Here is a 16855-nt window from a genome sequence, read left to right on the forward strand (position 1 = left end):
ACAAATGTGGTTTGGTCAGGGTTTTAATAGGCATGGGACGACCCTTGCATGCCCTACTGGTATGGCTAAGGCCCATGAGATATCCTTTGATTTATGTAGCAGAGATGTTCAGTCACCCCTTCAGTTCCCTGATACACATCTTTTAGTCTAGGTAGAGAAGGGCACTTGTCTGTGGAGTGGTTTTCTTCACAGACCGAGCAAACTTCAATCAGATTCAATGGACATTCATTCCTAGGGTGCCTCCTTGTGCATCTAGGGCAGAAAATGGCTAAGGCTCTCTCTGCTTCCTCCTGCTTTCTCTTGATGTGCATAGTGTCCATCTGTAGGGCAATGGTTTGCAACATCTCACTCTTGAAATATTCCAGCATATTTTCAATTTCACCCTTGATGGATGTATTGGAAGAGGATGGACTTACCATAGGTTGACTACCTGTACCCTTTTTCCTAGAAGCCCTAGGATGGTTCCTAAAGAAAGTCTTGATATCTTCAGAGGGTAGCTGGTAGATGTCCCCTCCTACTAGCACATTTAGGGTATCTAGAAGATATTCCCTTCCCCCTTTAAGTAGGAATAGCTTTAGTGACTCAGGATTAAGTGTGTACCTGGCCCTTTTGTAGCTAAGATGAAATATTTCTTCATAATCCTCTAGGGATTCATCATGCCCTAAGTTCATTCTAAAAATTTCATCGTTAGTGTCTTTAGAACTGCAGTAGTCTTGATACTTGTTGTTAAAGGCTTGCTGCATCTGAGCATAGGTTGTGATGTTATCCCCAGGTAAACCCATGAACCAACGCAAAGCTACATAGAGTGGATGGGAATAGTTTCAACTTCTGCTCATCATTGGTGTAATCATAGGTTCTGTATAGAACAACAAACTCAAACAAGAAAGTGTATGGATATTCTAAGGTTAGGCCATGGAAATGAGGAAGAGCAGAGGGGCTTATGTTCTTCATCTTGGTATCTCCATTAGTTTCTTTGATGGGAAAGGCACCCTCAACTCTTTCTCTATTTCCTATGTCATTTCTATTTTCAACCATTGGGTCAGTTGGAATGGGTTCTTCTTCTTCTTCTCCCCCTGTAGGCTCTTCAAATATCTTTGGTTGTTCACCTATGGGGTTCTCCAATTCACAACCACCGAAGAAGAGGGAAGATTGGCTGTTTGAAGTGGTGGGGGTATTTGGTAGAAATTTCCCTAAGTTATCCCTTTTCCTACAAGGCATGAAAGAAGTGTTTTTGTTTTGTTTTGTGCTTCTTTCAAGCTTTGAGAATAATTGCAGAATTAAAATCACAAACTGAATGGAAACTAATTGACTGAATGAAAACTAACTGCTTGAATGAAATCTCACATGCAGAATGGAAAAGAAAGCAAACTAAATTACTTTTGTAGAAATGAAACTAATAACAAAATGTCAGAGATAAGGAGTGGAAGAAATAAAGTAGAAAACACATATTACTTAGACACCCTGTAGAGTCCAAGATTGTTTTACCATGACACCCCTTTTTGCCTATGTTTCCTCTATTTTCCTACATTTGCCACCTAAATAATTCCACATCCACCAGGTTTTGATAAAAGTAAGTAATAGTATGTATTCTTCTTCATGTTTGATTATATTCCCTATTGTTTTGTTAAAGAATGCAATTAGCTACAAAATTGGTCTGTTTCCATAACTAATCTAGATTTTTGTAGTTGTCTCCATTTTTTGCAAGGTTTAGAAGCTCCAGGTTAGCGACGAAGTATATGGATCGATAGGGGATGGTCCCATCATGGATCCCTTCCTATCCCCTTGAACCAGTTCATCAAGATGAGCGTAGGATATCACGGTCAAACCCCAAAGTCAACCATAGGATTGTCGCTGGAATGAAATCCGAGTTTCATCAAAACCTTATCGATTTTCTTTCGGAATAGAAAATCAAAGGTTTAGCGATACAATTAGTTAGAATAAAGATATCTAGGCTTAAATTACTCATGACTATTATGCCAAAGACTTGTTATAAAAACTATGGCCGCACTGCTATTTGGTGCGCGCTAGATGATGTAATTTTGAGACAATTTGTTAAATTCTGTTTACAAGCAATAGAACTAGTTTTGTGTGTGTATGTGTTGCGTTGATTGGAGATTATGGACTGATCTATGGAGGGACACTATGAAATTTATATATCTTTAACCAAATGCAATTAGATTTCTTTTCATTCCTTTGAATACTCTGTTTTTGTGTGAGAAATGCAGTATGATGAGTTCACTAGTGAATCGTTGTATGCATGAGTACTTTCATCTACTTTATACCTAGATTAATTTGCTATTTTAATTGCTTTCTACCTGGTACAACATGCTTCTTTCATTTGTTTTTTTATCTAGAATAGTCTAATTGTGTTTACTCCATAAGTATAGATGTTGTTTAGAATATCTTGTTTGAATAAGATTGAATAAGTAAAAGTGTGAGAGCCTTCTTCTTAACAATTGAATTCAGATAGTACTTCTTTTTAGTACGATAGAATAGATTTCTCTTGCAGTTAGTGAACTAGAGCTGAAGCCTAAAGACTCAAGACAAAAATCCCAAACAAGTAGAAGTTAGAAGCACTTTCATATCATCCATAAACTAATTCAATAGAGAATAACTCTTAAGAAATTAGTTGATAACTTTAGGGATCGAGACATTAATATAATCAACAACACCATATCCATACTAATATTAAGTTTAGACCCTAACAAGAACATAACGACATAAGGAATAACTTCTAGCACATATAGTGCATCTGTACTTCATCAATCTATGCACACTGGTTGACAATTTAAAGACATTAAACTAGCCGAACATTTTGGCACCATTGTTGGGGAAGTACAAATAGAAGTTAAGAAAACAAAATCAAAACATGATATGCATAGGGATAGAGACTCTAGAGGTATATTTGTAGGGCGAGGAAGAATTTTAATTCCCACAAATCCACTCACTTCACCTAGACTTCGAGAATCCACACCACCTACTCAAACCCGAATTCCTTTTAGAGGTTGACAAAGGCTTCCTGAAATTTCAAGATCAAAAATCCAACCCAGAACTTAACCCACTTCCTCTATTGAAGTTGGAATTGAAGAAAATCCTACATCCCTAACTAAAGGAGTATTTTTTCTATCCTCCACTGGTGAGCAAATTTTGGGAGAAAAATTAGAAGTTCCTAGAGAAGAAGAGGAATCAGAAACTTATTTTGAGAAACCATTGATAGAGGAACCAGAAATACTAGAAGAAATCTATATTAGTTCCAAAGAATCTATCATGGATGAAGAAGGGGAAGGTGAAGTACACAATGTCCATGGCGAAGAAGATAGGATTAGAGGAAGAGGTAGAGGTGGAGATAGGAATAGAGGAGGGGGTAGAGGTAGAGGAAACCAAGATCCTTCTAGATTCCCTATTCTTGATGAAGATACAACCCTCATAATGAAAAATATATCATACTCAATTCTTCCTAATTTCCGCGGAAAAAGAAATGAAGATACAGAGACATTTTTCTTCAAATTTGAAGTATTATGCAAATCGTATGACTATCTGCATGATGCTCAAAATTTAAAATTGTTCCATGCCACATTAAAAGACTCAGCATTAAAATGGTTCATGAGTCTAGGAGTGCATTCTATAACAACCCGGGGACAAATGAAAGAGGCTTTCTTAGGCAAATATAGAGATTATTGTATGCCCAATAACCTTAAAGATGAAGTCTTCAAAATGACACAAAAAGAAGATGAAAATCTTGGAGACTTAGTAGAAAGGTTTGTTTATAATGTTAAAAGAGAAAAAATGGAAAATTTGGATGAAGAAACCTTAAAAGCCCTCTTACTCAGAGCTATTAAAGATGAGTGGATCGATCTCCTTAACCTAACTGGGAAAGGAGATATTTCCCAACTACCATTTGTAGATATTTTTGATTTATGTGTACATATCTCAAGGGGTAAAGCACGAGTAGGAAGGAGTCCTAGAGACCCTCTCTTGTCAAGAATTAACAAATCCACAGTTGGGACAGTCAGCAGGGAAAAATTAGGAAATTTGCTTGATACCTTCAAAACAGATATTTTAGGGAGCCTAAGTGAGTAGATAGACACCCTTAAAATACAAAACAAGCAAAATTCTGAAAATGTTGCATTATCTATCTTCTGTCCCAAATGTCGGAAGAAACATGCTCTAAGAGAGTGTCCCTTAGATTCAAAATCCATAGAAACCTGTGTCATATGTGCAGACCCTCTCTACTTTATAGCCAAAAGACCATGGAAAAATCCCCAACCAAATCAATCACAAGGATTTAGACCACAACAATTCGCCTAGTCTTCACAAAATAATTGGAATTCAGCCTGGCAGCCTTGGGCTCAGCCACAGTCACAACCTTGGAATCAAGGATGGAAAAATCCTTATGGAGCCTATGCTCAATATCAACAATACTCGCCATCTTACCTTCCACCACAATTTCTACCACCATCTAATCAAATTCCCCAAGCTAACCAATTACCACAAATTCCAGTTCAGAATCAAAACCCACAACTCTCCCTACCATTTCCACAAAAACCAAATCAATTACCCGCTCAACCACTTCCGAATCCTAATAATAAAATACCACAACAACCAGTATACAACATGGAGGGGAAGAATCCTCAAACTTATGTAATAACTCCACTAGACCTAAATAATGTTCAATTAAGGTCTAGAAGAGTATTACCAAGAAAACCCCCTGTTGTCATTCAAGAAACAAGATCTGATCTTCAAAAACACAAAAACCAAATAGAAGAAGGGGAGACCTCTCTCCCTTAGAAGGAAAACAAACAAATAGAAGAAGTTCCAATAAACACTCCCATCATAGAACAACCCTCGGTATCAATTAGACCACCTTTCCCTGAACGGTTGAAAATTGATGAAGGAGTAGAAAAAAAATTATCTTGCCTGATTACAACATGATGGATGAATTGAGAAATGTTTGTATTAAGATTCCTTTACTACAAGCCATAAAATAAATACCAATTTTTGCAAAAACAATTAAGGAACTAAGTACACAAAGATCAGGGAGAAAAAGAAAAGATATAAAAAGAATTCAGTTAGTTGGAAAAATTGCAGATATTATGATGGGGAAGACGACAATTCAAAAATACTTAGATCCAAGAAGCCCCCTTGTAAAAATTCACATCAATGGAACTAAAATACCAAACACATTGATTGATCTAAGAGCAGCCATAAACATAATTAGCAAACAAGTTATGGACACACTTAGGCTTCCTAACCTTCAATACACACCAACCTTATTGCAATTAGTCTATGATTAAACCTGATGGTGTATTGGAAGATGTTTGTGTATCCTTAGATTCTTGGGAATACCCTGTTGATTTCCTGGTCTTAACACCCAAGAATAATTTAGGAGGACATCCATTAATTCTATGAAGACCTTGGTTAGCTACAACTGATGCTTTCATCGGTTGTAGATCAGGTGACATGTTTATCTCAGATGGAAATTCTACAAAGAAATTTAGATTATATCCTCCTGCAAGAACAACAATAGATACAAAAACTGAAGAATGGATAAAAGATGAAGAAGATATACAACCTATTTTTACTACTGAACAAGTAAAATAGGAAGACCAAATTCTAAATTTACTGGAAAATAATGATTCTTCCTCACATTATTCTCTTAGTCGCAATGAGTATCTTTCATCTAAACAAGTATCATTGCTTTCCTGGAAAAATTTGGGAATTCCTCGATAGAAATTTTTCCAGGAAAAATCCTGAATGTCAATGAAAACCTGGAAGAAGTGCAAAAGGATTAGTTGATAGACATTTTATAGAAACATTCTTCTACTTTTGCATGGGAATACACTGACATGAGAGGGATTGATCCTAAAACTTGAATACATCAGATCTACATTGAACAAAATGCAAGACCAGTTAGACAACCTCAAGGGAGAATGAACCCAAATTTGAAAGAAATTGTTAAGGAGGAATTGCAGAAATTATTAAATGTAAATTTCAACTACCAAATATTTTACAATAAGTGGGTTTCACCCCTAGTAATCGTTCCTAAGAAAAATGGAAAATGGAGAGTATGCATTGATTACAAGGAACTAAATAAAGCAACATTAAAAGACCATTTTCCACTACCTTTTATAGATTAAGTCTTAGACACACTAGCAGGAAAAAAATATTTTTCCTTCTTGGATGGGTTCAGTGGATATAACCAGATTCAGGTAGCCCTTGAAGATTAGGATAAAACCACATTCACTTGCCCATGGGGAACTTATGCTTATTGAGTACATCACTTTAGATTATGCATTTCTCCAACAACATTCCAAAGAGAAGTCCTCATAATTTTCTCTGATCTTATTTATGATTGTGTGGAAGTGTACATGGATGATTTCACAGTTTATGGAGATTCTTTCAATGAAGCACTGGAAAATTTGGAAAAAGTACTAATAATATGTAAAGAAACAAATCTCTCGTTAAGCCATGAAAAATGTTTCATGATGTTTAACAAAGGAACTGTTTTAGGTCATCATATTTCAAGAGATGGAATCAAGGTAGACTCATCTAAAGTTGAAATCATTTCTAAGTTATCAGTGCCAAGTTGTCAGAAGTTTTCTTGGTTTTATTGGATATTATAGAAGATTCATAGAAAACTTCACAAAAATTGCATCCCCACTCTTTAAATTACTCACCAAGGACTATGAATTCAATTGGGATTCTGAATGTCAATCTGCCTTTGAAACTTTGAAAAAGAGAATTTATGAAGCACCTATCTTAAAAGTACCTAACTAGAAATTGTCTTTCCATATCTCAATAGATGCTTCAGATTCAGCCTTAGGGGCTGTGTTAGGACAAAAAGATCTTACTCATGCAATCTACTATACCAGTAAAAATCTAACTCCTGCAGAATTAATTTATACTGTAATTGAAAAGGAGTTTTTAGTTGTAGTTCATGACATTAACAAATTCAGACATTACATAACTGGCTATGAAAATTTTGTTCACATAGACCATTCTGCCATTAGATACCTAATGAATAAACCAGTCACTAATGGAAGAATAACTAGATGGCTCTTACTGTTACAAGAATTCAACATAACAATTCTAGTAGGCTAGGAAAACTGAATACAATTTCCGACTTTTTATTTAGAATACAAAATGAAAATAATGATCAACCCGTAGAGGATAAAAATCCTGATGAATATCTTTTTTCAGTATCTACTAAATCACCTTGGTATGTAGATATTGCTAACTATTTAGCTACATGAAAAATGCCATTTCATTTATCTCCTAGAGAAAAGAGAAGAATAGTCCACAATAGCACATCTTATTCATGAATAAATGAAGATTTATACAAGACAGGACCAGATCTCATCATTATAAGATGTGTTCGAGAGGACGAAATACCAGAAATACTTAAAGCTTGCCACGATGAGCCATGTGGGGGACATTTTTCTGACAAAAGGACTAACAAAATCTTGCTTTTAGGATATTATTAGCCTTCCATTTTCAGGGACACTAAAGAATATATTAAAAGATGTGACAGTTGTCAAAGAATGGGAAAACCCACTCTTCCAAATGAAATGCCACTGCAACCACAGGTACTCATCAAACTATTTGAGAAGTGGGATCTAGATTTTGTTGGACCAATCAGCTCACCTTCAAAGCAAAATAAGTATATTCTACTAAGTACTGATTATGTCACTAAATGGGTAGAAGCTAAAGCACTTCCTTTTGTTACTGAAAATGTTGTAGTTTCATTATTTTTGAGGATATTTTTACTCATTTTGGTGTTTCAAGAGAAATTGTAACAAATCAAGGAACACAGTTCACATCTAGACTAGTGCAAAAGATTGTGGATTAATACAAAATAAAACATCAGAAGTCAATCCATACCATCCACAAGAAAATGGACAAGTTGAGTCCATAAATAAGGTGATTGAAGCTGTCCTTACCAAGATTGTACATCTACACAGGAAGGATTGGGTGGAAAAGCTTCTAGAAGCTTTATGGGTCTACTGAACTACATGGACAAATACTACATGACATGCTCCCTATGAACTTGTTTTTGGGAAACAAGTCCTACTTCCGATAGAATTCTAGATCTAGACCTATGAGACAACAGTCCAGTTAGATATTGATTTATTAGAAGCAGAGAAGCAAAGGTGTTGTGGGGAAAAATGCCTATGCAGGACGATCCTATCCACCTAAGGTGTGACAGTGCCTTAGCAACAAACATAGACAGCTATTCTAGTATTCTTCCTTTATGAATTAAGAATTAAGAGAGATGGATGGACTAACCGGTGTCTTCCGTTTGTCCCTCGATCCGATTTCTCTTCTCTTTGGGAGTTCCCAGCTACTTGCCTTCTCGCTCGCCTAGCTTCAACAGGTCTCTGCAAGATCACAAGAAGAGAACACTACACAAAGACATAGATTCATATTCATAACTAGTTCAGGATTAGAAATAAACTAAACATACTAATGCAATCATACATCAAAGATACATCAGTATATAGGAGAAACCAAGATAGCTTTATTGATGAATAACAAGGTTCAGGAAGAGATACAACCAAGAAGGCTCCAATCCAGCATCTCCTTCCCAGCAAATGGAATTCCTATCTTCACCTTCCTTCAAAGCATTAAGCACCCAATGATTCCAATCTCAAACCAACAACAATTCTTTGCAATAACAAAATTCCAGCCTCTAGATCTCATGGAGGAGAGATCCATATATAGATGTTTGGAGAGAGGATGAGTCAGCTTGAGATCTGACTAGTGTCCTCTCCCTCTGTCAGTTCTTGCTTCCACTTGGAGGTTCTTGCTTCCACTTGGAGATTGAGAACCTCTTACTCATCACTAGTCGAATTCACTAAGGCAAGTGTCATTGAGGAAGATTCTGGAAGCTTCCAGGGTCTTGACACCTTGTTGAATGAACTTGCCATTTGTCAATTCCCGCTCAACGCACCTTGGTAGTGCTTCTACCTGCGTTGCAGTGCAGGTAGCCAGTGTAGACTTTGCATTTCAGCGCAGATAGCTAGTGGAGCCTCTAAATTGATCCTGAATTGACTTGTTTTTGAGCAGTTTCTGGTGGAGAACTTCTGTGAATTACTGTGGTTTGTTAGCCTTGTTCCTCTAGGGGTAGGAACAACATGTTTAGGGACTTTGGATCCCTTAGATTATGGACATTTCATGCTTATAGCTGTAAGGCACAAAAATGTCTATAACAGTTGCTCCCTAAAGTATGAGGCCGTTTATCGGGTGAAATGCTTTATCAGGAGGATCCGAAGTTCATCCAATGCTGGGAGGAGACCTGTAATAAGATACAATACAATACATTATTTTTCATACTGATTTCATGATCTAGCTGAGGCGGGCATTCCCATGCTCAGCTTTATAAATTCATTTTTCTGTACATAGAACAGACAATCGTCTGATGGTAGACTGATAATTTTGATGAAATTATCATCCTTTGGGTAGGATTATTATCTGCTGCAATGATGTACATGTTAATGTCTTTATCTTTCCTGAATATATATCGCAGCCTGGATGGATGAAACTAGATCCGGGGTCTTCAAACTCGTTCGATCTTCACTCTAAGTACAAGTCGATCCATGTGAGAAATGTTCTGAAGTCGAACACGGAAAGACATCGCTTGATTACCGGTCAATGAGGTAAACCGTTAACAAGCACGAGAGGAATCACCGATAATGATAATGACCCTCAAGGTACTGCAGTACAATTCACGTGGTGTGAATAAAGGACTTGGCGTCGAACACCATGCAAAATCTTTCGGTCGAAGGTCATTGATGTATACCTGTCGCTGGAAGTGAGAAACTTGCCATTGAGGCATGCAAGCTTCAAAGTACTGAAGGGGTTGTTCCTAGATCAACTTCTTGGATAATGAGTTGATGTCGACAAGAAGCGATCCGTCAAAGGAGGGCCTTAATGAATCCCGCATCAGTGACACGGAACGGAGCAAATGATTTTGATGGAGGTGAAAATGATCTGATGACATATGATTCAGGGTGGCGGTCATGAAAGGATGAAGGATAATGTATGGCAGTGGATGGGACACGGTTGATTTCTCTGAACGACTTCTCTTGAACATATGGCGACACTTATGCGATGGATCGGTAGCATTACCCCAAATATGGATGGTATGGCGAGACCATGGTGATGTGACCGGTGAATGAAACAACCCAACCCGACTGTGGTACGGAGGAAAAGTGTCATGTTCAAGAGAAACTTGCTACCATCAAAGTTTTCTTGAGTTTCTCCCAATTTTTCCCCAGTCATTGCTGACCAGTACCTCTTTATTTTTTTCAAGCTTGAGGAGGATAACATATGCTTGTTCTATAACTTGCCCTTCGGGCAAGCCCATCGCTATGTTTTAACGAGCCTAGCGATAGTGAAACTCGTTCTCGTCTAAAGACAAGTTTGTCGCTATTTAATGTATTTAACGAGTCTAACGACAAGGATAACTCGGTCCTTTTCATTTTTAGAGAGTTTGAAAAGGTACGTAAATTCAACTCCGGAATTCCTTTTTCGTCATCTAATCCCTTAAGTCCGAAAAAGTATAAAACAATATAGAAGGGATGAGTTTTCGATAGTTTTAACGAGCCGAACAAAACAAGCGCTCGATCTTTTTGTGCAATAATCCCTCAGGTCCAAAAAGATTAAAATCTAGAGGAGGGATAGCTCTTCCGGTCGCTTTAACGAGCTGGAAGGCCAAAACTCGGCAATCTTTTCATATTTTACGAGTCAGATGAAAAGAGCTTAAAGAAGACTCGTCTTTTGAGGAACGTGTGATAAAACGGGTTAGCAGCTGATTCCAGGTACGGGTTGGAATTTTCCAATCACGGCAGTGTCACAAGGATGGCTAAGTGAAATCACTCTTCGCAGCTATTCCTCAAAATGGGTAAACAATCAAATGGAGGTGAACGATTGGCCAATGGAAAAGTGGAGGTGATGGGCAAACACGACCAAGGCTTTAATGGCTGCTGATATTTCATTCACGGTGGTTATTTACCGGGTAGTTCATTTTTTAACGAGCTTAAACGCGGATTGAAACACTTGCTCGATCTTATGTTTATTTTTTAACGAGCATGAACTATATGATAAAACTGCTCGGATCTTGCGTTTATTTTTTAACGAGCATGAATTGTGTGCTAAAACTGCTCGATTATATGGTCAAATTTTGATTTTTTACCATGACTAGCTTTGCCCTTTTCAAAGATAGTACTGTATCCTCAATTGCTGCATCAAACTAGTTAGAAATGAATAACATTTGCTTGAAAATGAGACTAAACCCTAATATTTCGCTTTGAACTACGTAAAAAGCAATTAAAAAGTGTTTTTACCTCTCATTTTACCATTTCATTTGAACTTGGTTTGTTGGAGCTTTGGAGGTGCCTCTTTCCCCTTGATTTTCATCAGCTGATTCCGGGAGATTCTGCGGATGATTTTCGGCGCCGTCTGGACCAGGTAGGAGCTAAACTTGAGCTCTTTCATTTCATGGTTTCTTTTCTGCATTCTGTGCTTGTTTTCCTATTTTCCTGAGCTCCTGGGGTTTTATTAGGTCGCTCTGCCATCAGCACACCTGGTTCACTCGAAACCTGCGCTGAATGTCAAGCTGCATGAAGGCAGTTTGACCTTCAATGCAGGTGGAACACTGGCTAGTTGCGCTGGGCACAGAAAAATAGTTTTGTTGCATAGTTTTTGATGAAAATTTTGCCAGCTTCTCATCAAATCCAGGATCTAACTCCTCTCATGCTTGTTTTTAAGAGATTATTGGAGCAAAATGACCCTTACATGGCGAGAACGAGAACATGAAGAAGAGGACATGATTGCCTTACATGACCCTGTCACGGTGAACGCGCTGCGGAACTGTGGTCTGCTGAAGTTCTTTCGTATCTCTAGTATGAGACAGCAGATCTCCTTATTGCAGTATATGCTTGATGCTTGGGATCCTATCAACCAAGTATTTCAGATTAGGAGCAAATCTATCCCTTTGACCGTGGTAGACATTTACTTCTTGACTGGCTTGTCGAGGCGGGGTGCCCCCATTTCTTTGTCAGGTTCGGCCCGAGGGAGTGACTCTGTGACAGATTATGTCCGCCAGTATTGCAGGGAAGGATCTCAGCCGAGCAGAGATGGCAAGATAGTTATCCGTGAGATTGCTGACAGGTCTCTCAGGTCCATTCTGTATACTATTGGTAGGATGGCCGGTAGTGCATCTCTTCATGTTGCCAACAGATCCTATGTGCAACACGCCTTGGAGTGCCTCCAACCGAAAATATTCAACTGGTGTGATGCAGTACTTCTTCATATGAAAAGTCAGTTGACCAAGGTAAAGGACGAGAAGTTGAAGAACTTTGGATTTGGTTCTATTTTGACCGCCTTTGCCTTGGAGAAGATACCACTGATGCAGCCTCAGTACATTACACTCGACTTGCCTTCTCCTACCGAGCCACGCATGCAGAGATGGGTTGATCACATGTCTAGGCATGCTGGTCATTCTCAGATTTCTTTCAATGATACCTTCTTTAGGTGGTTCGAGCGTCAGGAGATGGTCTATTCCGAGTATCCATATGTTGGCATGGATTTTTGAGGTGATCCGGATTTGGTACTGCCGGATGGCGAACAGTGGGGCGCTATTGGTAAAAATCTTCGACCATATCATTGTTTACTGTTTTTATTTATAATTTCCTTGTGCTTTATTCTATCAAGACCTTAATCAAACTCATGTATGCATGCAGATGTTGGTCCCGTTCGTCCAGCAGTTCGCCCGAGAGCGCCAGCCGCTGCCCCAGCAGGGGAGACTGCTGGGAGGGTTATTCTTCATGACCTTGATGTGGCCGAGACCCTTACAGCTGTGCAGGAGCAGGTTGAGAGCCTTACTCTCGGCATTCCAGATGTGAGGATCGACGAGTTACCTTTACAGTTGCAGCGACATACTACCGGTGTGCCTAGACGATGGACTCGTCTCTTACGCATGATTGCACAGGCCATGACATGCTATCATGAGCATCACTAGGCTAGGGTGCCCCCTAGCATTTTGAGTTTTTGGGTCACGCGACCGATTTTTGTCTTGGTTACAGAACATTATGTGTAAACGATAAACAACTTATATATATATATATATATATATATATTGATTTTCAGGGTTTATTCTGGTTGAGTTATATGATCCATATGTACAACATTGATGATGTGTTTCTTTTTATAAATGTCGCAAATGTCTATCTAACACATAGTTTGCTAATGAGTCGGTTAATGTGTTTAAGTTTCTGGAAATATGTTGGTATTGAATTAAATCAAACCGTCTTTCCAAAATCTTAACCCTTAGGAACATACGATAAATAGCTGGGTTGCGGATGGAATATATACCATTGAGTTGTAGAATTACGAGTTGTGAGTCTAGCCTGACGATTAGTCGGCGTATACCATGGGTGATGGCATCAGAGAGTAGTTCTATCAACGCGCTATACTCAGCGATATTATTCGTTGATTGCCCAATACATACACCTCTGAAACTTACTAACTCGCCGCTTGGATCAAAAATGGCCCAGGCTGCGGAGGACAGGTTCCGCGAACTACGACTCGCTCCATCGGCATATCCAACACATATCTCCAAAAGGTTCGACATCTGCAATGAATGTAAAAAGGTGGATTACTCGACCAAAACAAACACTTTAGCGAAAACAAAATACAACAAAAGCATACAGGTTACTATTTAAGCATAGAAACGCTTGAGGTACAACCCATTACGGGGTTGCGCCAGTGGAATTCCGTCATAATCCATTAACTCGTAGGCTCCTTTTGCTAACACTCATTTAAAAATATAGGGACCCATCCATAAAGAATTAAATTTACCCGCTCCCAATTTATCGGATTCTTGGTCGTAAAGCAAGACCAAGTCACCTTCTGAGAAGACACGGGGTTTGACATTTTTGTCGAACTGCGCCTTGACTCGTTTCTTATGGGCTTCGTTAGCCAAAGCGGCGTCACGACGGTTTCATCCAATTGGATTAATTCCAAGAAACGGGCCTCTTCTTCTGAAGTTCCTGGGAGGAGATCAATTGCGAGTTTAAGAGACGAGATTTCACACTGGACTGGCAAGACTGCCTACAGGCCATACACCAGTTGGAAGGGTGTGAACCCGGTCGCATTCCTTACCGATGTTCGGTAAGCCCACAAGGCTGAGTACAGGATTAGGTGCCACCTTCTTTTGTGAACTCCGATCATCCTTTGCAACATACGCTTCAGGACCTTGTTGATTCCTTCAACTTGTTCGTTGGCTTGTGGATAATACGGGGTAGAGCTGTCGTGAGATAGCCCTAGCTTGGCAGCTAATTCAACCATCATGTGATTGCGAAAATGCGATCCATGATATGTAACTATAGCCTGTGGTACGCCGAACCTGGCGACTACATGATTGAAAAAGAAAAGGGCAACTGTTTCACCAGTTTTATCTAATGTAGGCATCACCTCGGCCCATTTGGTAAAATAGTCAATGGCGACTATGATATACCCATGCCCCCCGGTCGAGGTGGGGTTACATGTCATGAAATCGATGCCCCATTTGGCGAAAGGCCCAACAACAACTATTGGCTGTAAAGGTGCGGGTGGTCTTCTGGTTTTGCTATCAAAAATTTGACAAGCATGGCAACTTCTGACTGCGGTTATGCAATATTTGAACATGGTTGGCCAGAAGTATCCTGCTCGTAAGATTTTTTGTGCTGTTGCATATATAGATTGATGCCCCCCACACGCGACTGAATGACACTCATTCAGGGCTTTTTCGGCCTCTTCATGGGTGAGGCACCTTCTCAGAACTGTATCGATACCACGACGGTAAAGCGTATCACCGACGATCATGTAGTCTTTTGCTTGGTATCTTATACGTTTTTGTTCTGAGTGAGAGGTGTCAGGCCTAAACTTTTGGGTTTGGAGATAAATTATTATATCTCCATACCACTCATTGCTTGTAGATATCAGAAACGAATTCTCGTCCACGATTGATTCTTCGGATGTTTCATCGTTGGACGACGATGGGAGATCGCACAATAATTCTTCGAAAACTAGAGCTTTCTTTGATTTGGATTTTACGAATTCCAGATCAAACTCTTGAAGGATTGCTATCCATTTTGAATATTTGCCCCCCAGCAACTGTCACGACAATATATAAGTCATGGGGTTGCAATCAGACAAAATGGTAGTTTTCCGAAGAGGACATAATGTCGAAACCTTTGTATCACTTGAACAGCTGCAAGCGCTAGTTTTGAAGGGCAGCTGCAATTCAAAGACTGAAGGATGATAAAGGTCATCCTGAGTATCTTCTTCACAATCCGGAAGAAGGGAACGATGGTGGCTATCATTCCATGGTGCCCCCTCAATCAACATTGATTGTAGAATTCCTTCGTCGGTTCCATGCACTCGCAACCAAGGATCTAAAGGGGTACCATATTCTCTAGACCTATCTACCCAAACGCTTGATGAGAGTTGATTTGGGTTCGCCTCCCATGCCAGAAACATTGATTGCTACAAAATTTCTATTGGGCTTGGGGGCAAAACCATTGCATGATCCATGTCGATATCGTCTTCTGAGATCTTCGTGGAAGATATCATATTGCAGGCTCCTACCAACACTACTTCTCCTATATAGATTGGAGGTGGAAGTGTGAAAGTTCCCATTAACGTGGGGTCTTTCAGTAGGCCTACTCCAATATCTTGAAGCGAATGGTTGCTACCATGGATCATAGGAATGCTTCCTGTAACTTGTGAACCATTAGGGAGGAAGTTTTGTTGGTCGACGATCGTAATCCCTCCTTGAAAGGGGAATGCGATCTTTCTAAAATAGGTCGACACAACAGCTGCCATGGCATAGATCCACGGTCTTCCTAGTAGGATGTTGTAATCAAGATTCCCATCGATGACTTCAACATCTATTTCTACCGATTTTCCCCCTAGTTCAACCTTCAAGTTATTTAGGATACCATACGGGGTATATGTCCTTCCGTCGAATGCTTTTAATGTTGTCAAAGATCGCGACAAGGTTGGAGATCCTAAAGTTTTCCAGCAACTCATCGACATAATACATGTAGATGCCCCCTCATCAATAATTGTTTGGTGAACAATTTTGTTGAGGGCTTTCACTTGGATAAGGAAAGCTAGTTGAGCTGGTAACTGAGGATCGTATCCTTTGTGGTCAAAGGATACAAGATTGGAATCCTTAGGATCGACCCCACCAATGGCTGATAACAAAGCCTGCCTTTGGGATGGGCAATTTTGTAGTACTTCAAGAGTCGACATAGCGGATGGCGATTGGGCCAAATCTTCCACTATGTTATAATGCTGTGACGCTCTGGCGCGAGGATTAAATGTCGACTTGTGTACTACTCCCTTTGGCAGTTTTATTGTTAATTCAGGGATGATGGGCGGTACAACTTCTGTCGAAGTTGTTGTCGAACTGCTTGGTTGATCTTTTTCCTTGTCGTTCGATAGTTGCGGATTCCCGTAATCTTTGTGCATCGTTTTGCTGTTTTGAAACCGACAACATAAGCACTTGCGACGGGGAAGCATTTCCACTATCAACCAGATTTTGACCTGGATTTGGAAACGGATCAGTTAACACAGCTGAGGTTTGCGAAATTTTGAAGAACCTTTTAAGCTCAGCTTTGTATGGACAATCGGCTGTCCAATGATCCTCGTCACATATAAAAAATGGACTTTTTTGTTTCCCTTTCCCAGGAGGGTTTGAAGAATTTTTCCTGGGAGATGACTCACCCTCTTTCTTCTTCTTCCCTTTGTTTTGCTTCTTCTTGCTTCCTGGTTGATTGGTTTCTTTGCCTTTATCTGCCGATACGAC

The sequence above is a fragment of the Pinus tabuliformis genome, chromosome 2_2, assembly GCF_031772625.1.
Source record: "Pinus tabuliformis cultivar Carrire ecotype Pingquan chromosome 2_2, CPIR1, whole genome shotgun sequence".
In the NCBI taxonomy this organism is placed as follows: Eukaryota; Viridiplantae; Streptophyta; class Pinopsida; order Pinales; family Pinaceae; genus Pinus; species Pinus tabuliformis.